Source organism: Lactuca virosa, chromosome 4, assembly GCF_052849685.1.
Source record: "Lactuca virosa cultivar CGN04683 chromosome 4, Lactuca_virosa_CGN04683_v6, whole genome shotgun sequence".
Lineage (NCBI taxonomy): Eukaryota > Viridiplantae > Streptophyta > Magnoliopsida > Asterales > Asteraceae > Lactuca > Lactuca virosa.
Window position 1 is genome coordinate 433,531,355 of NC_136429.1, and position 10,523 is coordinate 433,541,877.

The following is a 10,523-nucleotide window of genomic DNA, read 5'->3' on the forward strand; positions in this document are numbered from 1 at the left end:
AAAATCCAAAAAGATTTTCGTTTGTCTTGTCATTTAATTTTCGAAAAATTAAAAATCCAAAAAGATTTTCGTTTGTTTTGTCATTTAATTTTCGAAAATTCAAAAATCTAAAAAGATTTTCGTTTGTTCTGTGTTTACTTTCGAAAAGTTAAAACAATAAAAATATTTTGATTCTTATTTCTTTTTAGTATTTTGTTGCAGATAATCTTGACGATACAGAGTGGATTATGCTAGCAGTTCTAGGGTCAGATACATTTTTCGTATAAATTGATAAATTTGTCATCATTTGAACTAGTTAAGTTGTCCCTAGAAGCATGCTGCTGCATGTTGTCTAAATGCCTCCAATGACTCAATGTGTGTGTACGAAAGCCTTAATGAAATTATTCATACCAAAATTTCTTCCCAATCAGGCTTATATTCACATTAGTCTCTGAGCTACCTGACTCTTCTCAAAATGAGTTAAGAGTTTACTGTTATGTCCAAAAATAACAGAGGTACTTTTCGTGTCTTACATCAATCTTTTTCACCCATAAAGTTCTTACACGATCACACACGAAGACATATGTCGGAGAGGTCTCTGATCAAATCCATCGAGACTTAGACATATCAAAAATCTGTGTTTATGATCTGACATCATGAGACCGTGATGAAAGTGAAACCCAATTTTCACTACACTTTTAAGGAATTGACGGGGAACAATGTTCCAGATTTTCACGAAACTTTTGTTTTAGTACCAAAATTCGAAACTCCAAATCATATTCATTTCGAATGAGTGGTCTTGATCAAACATTCGAAATCCATGATGTTTGTTACCCAACAAGATCTAGCACAAATTTTTGTTCTTGAATATGATTTCCGTGTGAGTTTCATTCGAATGTCAAAGTCATTTCAAATTTATCAAAGCAAACTTGTCACTTACTACACTGGTCAAACAAGTAATTTCGGTTACAATTTATCACCTTATGTTTAGGTTGACATGTAACGAAATTTTTGAACTACCCACAAAGCTTAATAAAAGAAGCCCTTCGATACTTATCAACAAGTATTCGATTGTAATTTACGGGAACATACACAAGCTATTGATCATTTCTCTTAATGATTAATGAAGTAATCTTTGCCCGGGATTTCATCTGCTTTTGTGTCAATTGTTTGACATCACAATATCCTAAATTTTTCTTATCTTTGTTTCTCGTCTATATTCTTTGGAACACTACACTCACGAAATCCTTGAGGCTCTGAGTAATACCAACTCAGGCTAATGATTTCAAACTTCTGGCGTATGACTTCGCTTTTAATCCCAAAAGTCAAAGAGCCTTGCTTCCATTCGAAGGGTTCTGACGGTTACAATATTCTTGGGGATAGCAAGACAGGCTGTTTATAAATGACGTATGGTATTCTGTCCGATTTTCAAGGCGATGTGATAGCTACTTTTTGACTCATGGTTGCCTTTACGCAGTAATGGTCCGATTTTCAAGGTGCCACGTCGGATATCATTAATTACTTATCCCGCTCCAAATTCAAACTTCAGGGTTACATATAAAAGGGGATTCAAGGGTTCATTATCAGTTTACTCGATCAAAAAGCAAAATTCCCAAATTCTCTGATCATCAAAATCTTCAAACCCTAACAATGGCGACTTCTGCTCATGTTGATTCTCATACCACTGAAGATGCCTCTTCATTACCATTAATGAAGATTCAAGCAACAAACTATCACTTGGAGGGTGATGTTTCTCAATACCCGGAAGAATTGAAGATGCTAATCGTTGCTTTGAAGAACTTTGTTTTGTCAAAGGCGATGTTCAGTTCATTCTCTATTCCAATGTCATGGCTGTCGCAAGCAGGATCTACTTCTACTTACAACAAAGCTTCTGATACGATTACTTTTCATCTCGTGAATGACAAAAAGGTCAGGCTATCCAACAAACTCTTTTGTCAAATTCTTGAAATTCCGAATTCACCTCCATATGTTGCTTTCACATTCCCTCAAATCGTTAACATGTTTAATGAGATGGGATATCAGCCTCCATTGTCTAAGATCAGTGATTTTAAGAAATCTGGTCTTCCACGACTATGGAATTTCTTATTTGGAATCTTTCTATGATGTTTAACTGGGAGAACAGTTGGTCTTGATAAGGGAAGAATGGAGGTTTATGCAATGGTTGCTGGCATCTATTATGATCTTCAAGTGGACTATTCTACACAATTATGGAAGCAATTCCAAAAGGGTGTAGAACATACGAACGCTGTTCATGGTATTTCGTGTGCAAGATACTGGAGCCTGATTTTGCAATACTTTTACAACAAGGAAGGAATTTTGGTACCCAATGATGAAGAAAAAGCCGTTTTTCAATCGTACCACTATCCGAAGGATGTGACAGATAGTGCTGAAGTTTTTTCATCAGTTGCTCGTATTCCCGATGCAATGCTTAAAAGAGTTGATCCTTTGAATTCTGTCTTGGTGGCATATGTGAAGACCATTGATACTACAATCAAAACTGGCATACTATTGAGAAGAGATGATAAGAAATCCAAGAAGTCGAAGAAGAATGAAACTGAGTCAAAATCTTCGAAATCTCCAAAGAAGAATCCTGAAACAGTTGAAGTGTCTGTTGTTGAGACTCAAGTGATTGAGCCTATTCTTGAAGAAACACAAGAGAATGTAATCATTCCTTCGAAGACTGGTATGTTTCGAAGAATCAAAATGAAGTCAACCCATAAAAGAAAGTCTCCTACACATAAAGTGGTTCGAAAACCTCAAATCACTCATCAAGGTGTGTTAATTAGAGAAGTGCCAGCACCTGTTTCTCCGGTGTCCAAGAAACGAAGGGCTGAGGATATGGCAAAACATTTGTCAAAGAAGAAGAAGAAGAAGACCCGAAAACTCGTGATTTCTACTGAGTCCACAGAAGATGATGATGAAAGAATTCCAGAAACCCCAGAGTTAAATCCTAATGCAGGAAGTTCAACTTCTGAGCAGACAGTCATCATACCACCCGAAGATTTGGTTGCCAAATCAGTTTCTGAGGCGGTACGAACTTCAGGCATCCCTGCAAACGTATCTGATACGGATGCAAATGTCAATATGGGTGATGGAGGTTCGAAAAATGATGATCAACATAAATCTACTTCTGCTCCTTTCAAAAGTATTGTTTCTTTATCACAATCCACTATTCCCATTACATCAACCACTGATTCCCCTACATTCGAACACATTATCAATCAACCATTCACTTCTATTTTTTCTTCTCAATCCACTGACACACCCAAACCGACTTCGAATGTTCAAGAAACCATTTTTATGGAGACATAAACTGATACTGAGGGGTTTTGAGGCACGTTTGAAGAATTGGAATTTCATGAAGAAGAAGAGCAGTTTCCAGATCATATGTTGATGACCATAAAGCAATTTAAAATTCTGAATCAAAAGTTGAATTCGATAATTCAATCTCAAGCTGATCTGGGGGGTGGTTCATCTATTTCAATTTTGGAGGTTGATTCTATGTTGAAGATGTTCGAAGCCAGAGTTGTGAGCAAAGTATCTGGAATGATTACTGACTCTGAATCTCGAATTTTGGAAAAGGTTGATTATAATGATCAAAATAATGAACTTCGGATCAAATCTCAAAATTCAATGTTTACCAGTGATGTGAAAAATTTGAAGAATGTTACAAAGGAAAGGCACGTTCTTTTTGTTCAAGAAGTGAAAAAAGTCAGGGAGGATGTAAATTTGCAGATTCACGAACTTCGTGAAGACATGCAAAAAGAAGTTGCTACTGTTCAACAAGATTATGCATCCTTGAATCAAAAGGTTGATATAATTTGTGACGCAGTCACACGATTTGTTAAATTGTATGAAAATTTGAGTCTGCAACTTACTCAACTTTCAACATCCGAAAGTACAAACTTTAAGGAAATGATTACTTTGCTCAAGGAGTTAAAAGAAATTTCTGACAGGCCGGTGTCTTCTTCCCTGATTACTCCTGAATTTCTATCACAAAAGTTTATTCAATTCGAAGCTATTCTCAACAAGAAACTTGCTCCTCTTTTTCGCATATCAAGCCTTCTTCCAACAACGTATGCCCCACCTGTTTCATAGGGGTGCAAGGGGGTGAAAGAAAAATGATGAATCGAAGGCAAGTGATGAAGATGCGAAAGTTGTAGGAAAGGTATTTTCTTCAAAGATCCCAACAACAAAACCAGTTATAGTTTTTGATGGACTGGTTACTTCAACTGTTGTAACAACGATGCCAATTACAAGACCAATTTCGAAAGGAATTGTGATTGGTAAATCTATGGAGACTGGTGAGAGTGGTTCGAAACCAAAAGAGGCAATTGACAATCCAGCTTTGAAAGATAAAGGGAAATCAATTGTAGTGGAAAAGTCAAAAGAAGAAAAGAAGGCTGTAGCAGAAGCTGAAATTGAAAAACTGAGCTTGATTCAAAGCATTATGGCTCAGCGTGCTGGTGATCCGAAGGGAATGGATAAAGGTGATCCATCCAAACACTACAATTACGAAACAATTGAGGCCAAGGTAGAATATAATCACATGTATTCATTTGAAAAGAAACCAAAACAAAGTTATTTGGTTACGAATACTGATGCAAGCCATCTGGATTTTCCGATAAACGAAATGATGTTCATCATGCCTCAGTTCAAAGCTGAAGGAAATTTTAAAGAAAAGGATGAAGGTACTCACATGAAAATTCGTTTTCATGCTGTTCTTGAAAAAGCCCCTGAGGAAGTGTGGTCTTTGGTTAAAATCAAGAAAGTGATTAGTATGAAAAAGGATGTGGTATTCGAAAACACAGTCCAGAACGTTAAGTATCTGGTTGCCAGGGCAAATGGAAATATTTGCGAATTTACGATTGCTGATTTTCCATTAATGAACTTGTATGATCTTATACAAGTTGCATTGCTATTAAAAGATAAATCATTTTCGTTCCTTCAAAACATAGAACCGGATGAATTCAATCTTGGGGTTGCTCACATCAAGATTTTTTATTGAAAACTATTATGAGTGCTTGGCACTAATAGATGTGGAGTTAGCTACTGCCAAAGGAATGGAAATAAAAGCACCAATGGCACCGACGAAGACTCAAGCAGAATTGAAGAAGTATGCTGACGGTGAAATTTGCTTGAAGCCTTTTGGAATGGTATTCGCAGGAAAAGACAAAGCTGGAAAAGCTAAACGGTTCTTATTCCAGGCATGCGAAGTGGAGAGATATTCAACGTCTCAATATACGAACTTAATTATTCGTATGAATCATTGCAAGAAGAACAATGAAGGAGATAAGAAAGAGCTGAAGAAGATTATCTCCTGGTACACGGAGATTCGAAGAGTGTTACTGTATTCCATCACACTTTTTACAAATTAACGATTCCGACTATGATTACAAAGAGGGAGATTGTAAGGGTCGAATTGTTGTAATTAGTCGAAATATATTTTGAACTCTTCGAATGTTTTGTAATGTATTTTACTAGGGCGCTTTTATTCGAAGCTTAAGTGTCTATGCCTTAGTATATTTTTTTGTACGCTTTCTGTTCCCTATAAATAGGGTTATTTACTAGAGTTAGAAAAGAGTTTTTACAGACTTGTCTATTGTACTCTGTAAACATTCGAAAGCGTAATAGAGCTGAAACAAGATCATATTTACATCCGGTGTTCAATCTCGCATTCTTACTTGAATTCATACTCTGATTAATTCAATACTCGATTCTTTGATTCATCAGCTATATAAACGTGACAAAGCAGAAAACTATTAACTCATTTGAGAAGAGTAAGGTAGCTCTTGACTTGAGTGGATTTAACAGCTTGATTGGGAAGAAATGATAGGTATAGATCGAATCATTAAGGCCTTGCTCTTAGTCTTAGAGGCTTCGGTCGCCATGCAGCAGCATGCTTCTAGGGACACTTAACTAGTTCATATGAAAAGAATCATACCTCCCTTAGCTCCAAATTATGTTGCACTGAAGTACTTGGGACCTAGTAAAAAAAACAAGCAAACAAACAAACCACACAAACAAAACAAACAAAACAAAACAAAAAAAACAAAAAGAATAATTATGAGACAAATAAAAAATCTTTTATAAAAATATTTTTGGAGTTTTGAAGTTTTCTGAAAAATAATAAAAACAGAAAAATAAACAAAAAGAAATTAGCACAAAACACTCTTATATAAAAAATAATAATAAAAAAAGAAAGAGAAAATAGAGTCAGAAATAAACTTAAAAAATAAACAAAATTTACAGCCGAAACCAAACCTTAAAAGAATGAAGCGAAATAAGCCGAGCGTTCGGTTCATTTCGGTTCCCTAAAATTCCGGAGCCGAAATAGACCGAGCGTTCGGTTCATTTCGGTTCCCGAAAATTATGGAGCCGAAATAGACCGAGCGTTCGGTTCATTTCGGTTCCCGAAAAATCCGAAACCGAAATAGACCGAGCGTTCGCTCTATTCGCTTGTCTAATTTTTAGAGAGAGATTTGAGTGTTCGGTACCGACTCTGCTTCCATCATTCCCAAACCTTGTAAAATTTTATTGAAGCTTGCTTCTGGTAAGGCTTTAGTGAATATGTCAGCCAATTGATTAGAGGACCGAACGAAATGTACTTCCACGTTCCCATCTTCTACATGGTCCTTGATGAAATGGTATCTCAGTGCAATATGATTTGTCTTTGAGTGTTGCACTGGATTGTGACATATTCTTATCGTGCTTTCTGAGTCAGAATAGTGAGGTATTTTCTTCATACTTAGTTCATAGTCTCTTAGTTGGCATTGTATCCATATCACTTGAGAGGTACAGGATACTGCAGCTATGTACTCAGCTTCGGCTGTTGAAAGAGACACACAGGTTTGCTTCTTGGACTGCCAGCTAACAAGTTTACCGTCAAGGAATTGGCATCCACCAGTTGTGCTCTTTCGGTCCAGACCACATCCTCCAAGATCGGCGTCAGAAAAGGCTTGAACAAAAAATCCAGATCTAGCAGGGTACCAAAGACCGAGAGAAGAGGTTCGCTTCAGATAACGGAAAATATTTTTCACTGCCACCATGTGAGGTTCTCTTGGATTTGCTTCAAACCTGGCACAATAGCAAACAGAAAACATAATGTCTGGTCTACTAGCTGTTAGATACATAAGAGACCCTATCATTTGACGATAGAGTGTTACGTCAACGGCAGGTTTTTCCAGAGACGGTGTTAACTTTGTGCCAAACGCCATAGGAACCTTCACTTTCGAATCTCCCGTCATACCGAACTTTGCCAGCAAGTTCTTCGTGTAGGCCTCCTGGTTGATAAAAATACCTTCTGGTCCCTGTCTTATATTCAAACCAAGGAAAAAAGTAATCGGACCCATTGCGCTCATTTCAAATTTAGTCTCCATCAACTTCCTGAATTCAGCCGTTAAGCTAGGATTCGTGGAGCCGAAGATGATGTCATCGACATAAATCTGAACTATCATTAGATGTTCGCCTTCTTTCTTTCGGAAGAAGGTTGGGTCAACCGAACCTTGCTTGAATTTCGACATTTTAAGAAAGCGAGTTAAAGTCTCATACCAGGCCCTTGGTGCTTGCTTTAGACCATATACAGCTTTGTCTAACACATAGCAATGATCAGGGTATCTCTCGTTCATGAACCCAGGTGGTTGCTCAACATACACTGTTTCTTCTAGTTCTCCATTCAAGAATGCACATTTCACATCCATTTGGAAAACTTTGAAGTTTTTATGAGCAACATATGCCAGAAAGATTCTAACAGATTCCAACCTTGCTACAGGAGCGAAGGTCTCCTCATAATCTATCCCTTCTTCTTGGCAATATCCCTTCACCACCAACCGAGCCTTATTGCGTATAACGTTCCCTTCTTTGTCCAACTTATTCCTGAAGACCCATTTTAAGCCGACCACCGAAGCATCCTTTGGAGTTGGAATCAACCTCCAAACTCGATTACGTTCAAACTCATGGAGTTCATCTTGCATAGCTTGTACCCAATCATCGTGATCAAGTGCAGCATTAACCGTCTTCGGTTCGACTTTGGAGACAAACGAATTAAACATACAGAATTCAACATTAGAGAATAATGCAGTTTGTTTCGCTTTCAATTGAGAACGGGTGAGAACTCGCTCAGATGATTCACCGATTATTTGTGCTTTGGGATAATCCTTAGTCCATTTCGTTAGAGGAGGGTAATTAGGGCCATAGGCTGGATCCAACTCTGCATTTACCTCTTCTTCAAGTTCTGATTGATCACCTTGGTCATTTGTTTTCTCATTCTCCCCCTCAAATGGCGAAGCGTATCTCTTGTCAGGTTCAGAGATTTCCTCCTCTGTTGGAGTTGGATTCTCCCCCTCGATTGGACGATCATTGGTTGGGGAGGGAGTTGGATTCTCCCCCTCGACTGGACTTTTATGAGTTGGGGCTGGAGTTGGATTTTCCCCTTCGAGAGACAGATCGGTTATCTTAGGTGCAGATGAACCATCCCCCTTGAACGTTGAGTTGTTGTTTGGAGGGTCAGTAGAGGGTTGACCACCAGTCGGTTTAGGAGGTTCATTTTCCATTTCTTTTGCAGCTTCATTAATGATCTTTTTCAGATTGTCGATTTTGTTGTCTGCTACTTTCGCCTCTGAGTATGCAGCCTTCTCTGGTTCATCAAATAGCCTTATGTACTCTTCAAACAGGTTGGAAATTGGAACCGAGACTTGTCCTGATTCAGGAAATATTTCCCCCAAGGCACTTTCACTTCTTTGAACTTTTTTCATGTAGTTGTCATCAAAGGTTACGTAGTATGTTTCTTCAATACGTTTGGAGCGTTTGTTCAAAACTCTGTATGCCTTTGAAGTGAGTGAATAGCCAAGAAAAATTCCCTCATCGGCTTTGACGTCAAACTTGTTTCGGCTCTCTTTGGAATTGAAAATGAAGCACCTTGAACCGAAAACGTGGAAAAATTTAACGTTGGGCTTTCGATTGTTTAGAATCTCATACGGAGTGATGGAGAAACGTTTGTTGAGTAAGGATCGGTTCTGAGTATAGCACGCGGTTGTAATTGCATCAGCCCAGAAGTATAGCGGAAGAGAAGCGAAGCTTAGCATGGTTCGGGCTGCCTCACATAAAGAACAGTTTCGTCTTTCAACAATCCCATTCTGTTGTGGTGTATAGGGGGCCGAGAAGTTGTGAGATATCCCCTTTTCAGCCAGAAAATCCTCAAAATCTTTATTTTTGAATTCAAGCCCATTGTCGATTCTAATATTCCTCACCAGCTTTCGCAGCTGCACTTCCACTTGCTTGATAAACGACTTCAGCTTGGGAGTAGCGTCTGATTTCTGTTTAAGAAAGAAAACCCAGATGAAGCGTGAAAAATCATCTACTATGACAAGAATGAACTTACTACCACCGAAGCTTTAGATAGCCGAAGGTCTACATAAGTCAATATGCAGAAGTTCAAGAGCTTCAACAATCTTTGTATTGATACGTGTAGGATGGCTCTTTCTGCTTTGTTTTCCTTATCAAACTTTAGAAGAGGAAGGCCTCGAACATGATCACCAAGCACCAACTTATTAATGTCTTTGAAGTTCAGGTGCGATAGGCGTCGATGACATAACCAACTTTCATCAGTGTTCACCTTTGACAGCAGGCATATTGCTGGTTTTCCTCAAATTGGGTTGAGATTTAAAGGATACATCTCTCCCTTGCGTTCAGACTTCAACAGAACCCTTTTAGATTGCTTCCCAATTATTTCTGATCCCTCATCATCGAATGAAACCTTCAAACCAGTTCCCACAACCAGTTGTGATACACTGATGAGGTTGTGCTGCAACCCTTCCACATAAGCCACTTTTCGAATCGTGAAGTATCCGTTGGTTATCATTCCATATCCTTTAATTGTGCCAAAAGAGTTATTTCCATACTTCACACATCCACCATCCTTAAGGGACCTAAACTCCCTCAACTCTTCCTTCCTTCCTGTCATGTGACGCGAGCAACCACTGTCTATGTACCATTCGTCATCGAACTGCTCATCACTTATGACCTGCAAATTCAACCTGGTGAGTCTTTTACAGAAAAAGGAATAGTTGCAGAAATATCAACAAAATAAGTTCTTTTTATTATAGTGGTTTGGTCTTTTCTTTTGATGGTATACACCTTGATTTTGTTTTTATCTTGTTTAAATTGTGGTGTATTAGATGGTGTGTTGTTAGATGGTTTTGGAATATTCTTTTGAATCCTAGGGTTAGCTGACTTTTTCTTATTATTGATATCAGAATCTGAATCAAGCTTTCCCTTTCCTTTGATGTCCTTCACTGAATAAGGTTTTCTTTGGGAGTAGGAAGGACCAAAACTTGACTTTCGGTTGTTAGCCTTGACGTTGTGACCAAAACTTGACGTTCGGTTCTGAGCGCTGGTGTTGGAACAGAAACTAGACGTTTGGTTCTGAGCTTTGGAATAGTAGGAACTTGGACTTAAGTTTTCTTTTCCTTTTGGCTTTTCCTTTTCTTTGACAATTGACTCTTTCTTGGAAGGAACGTAGTTAG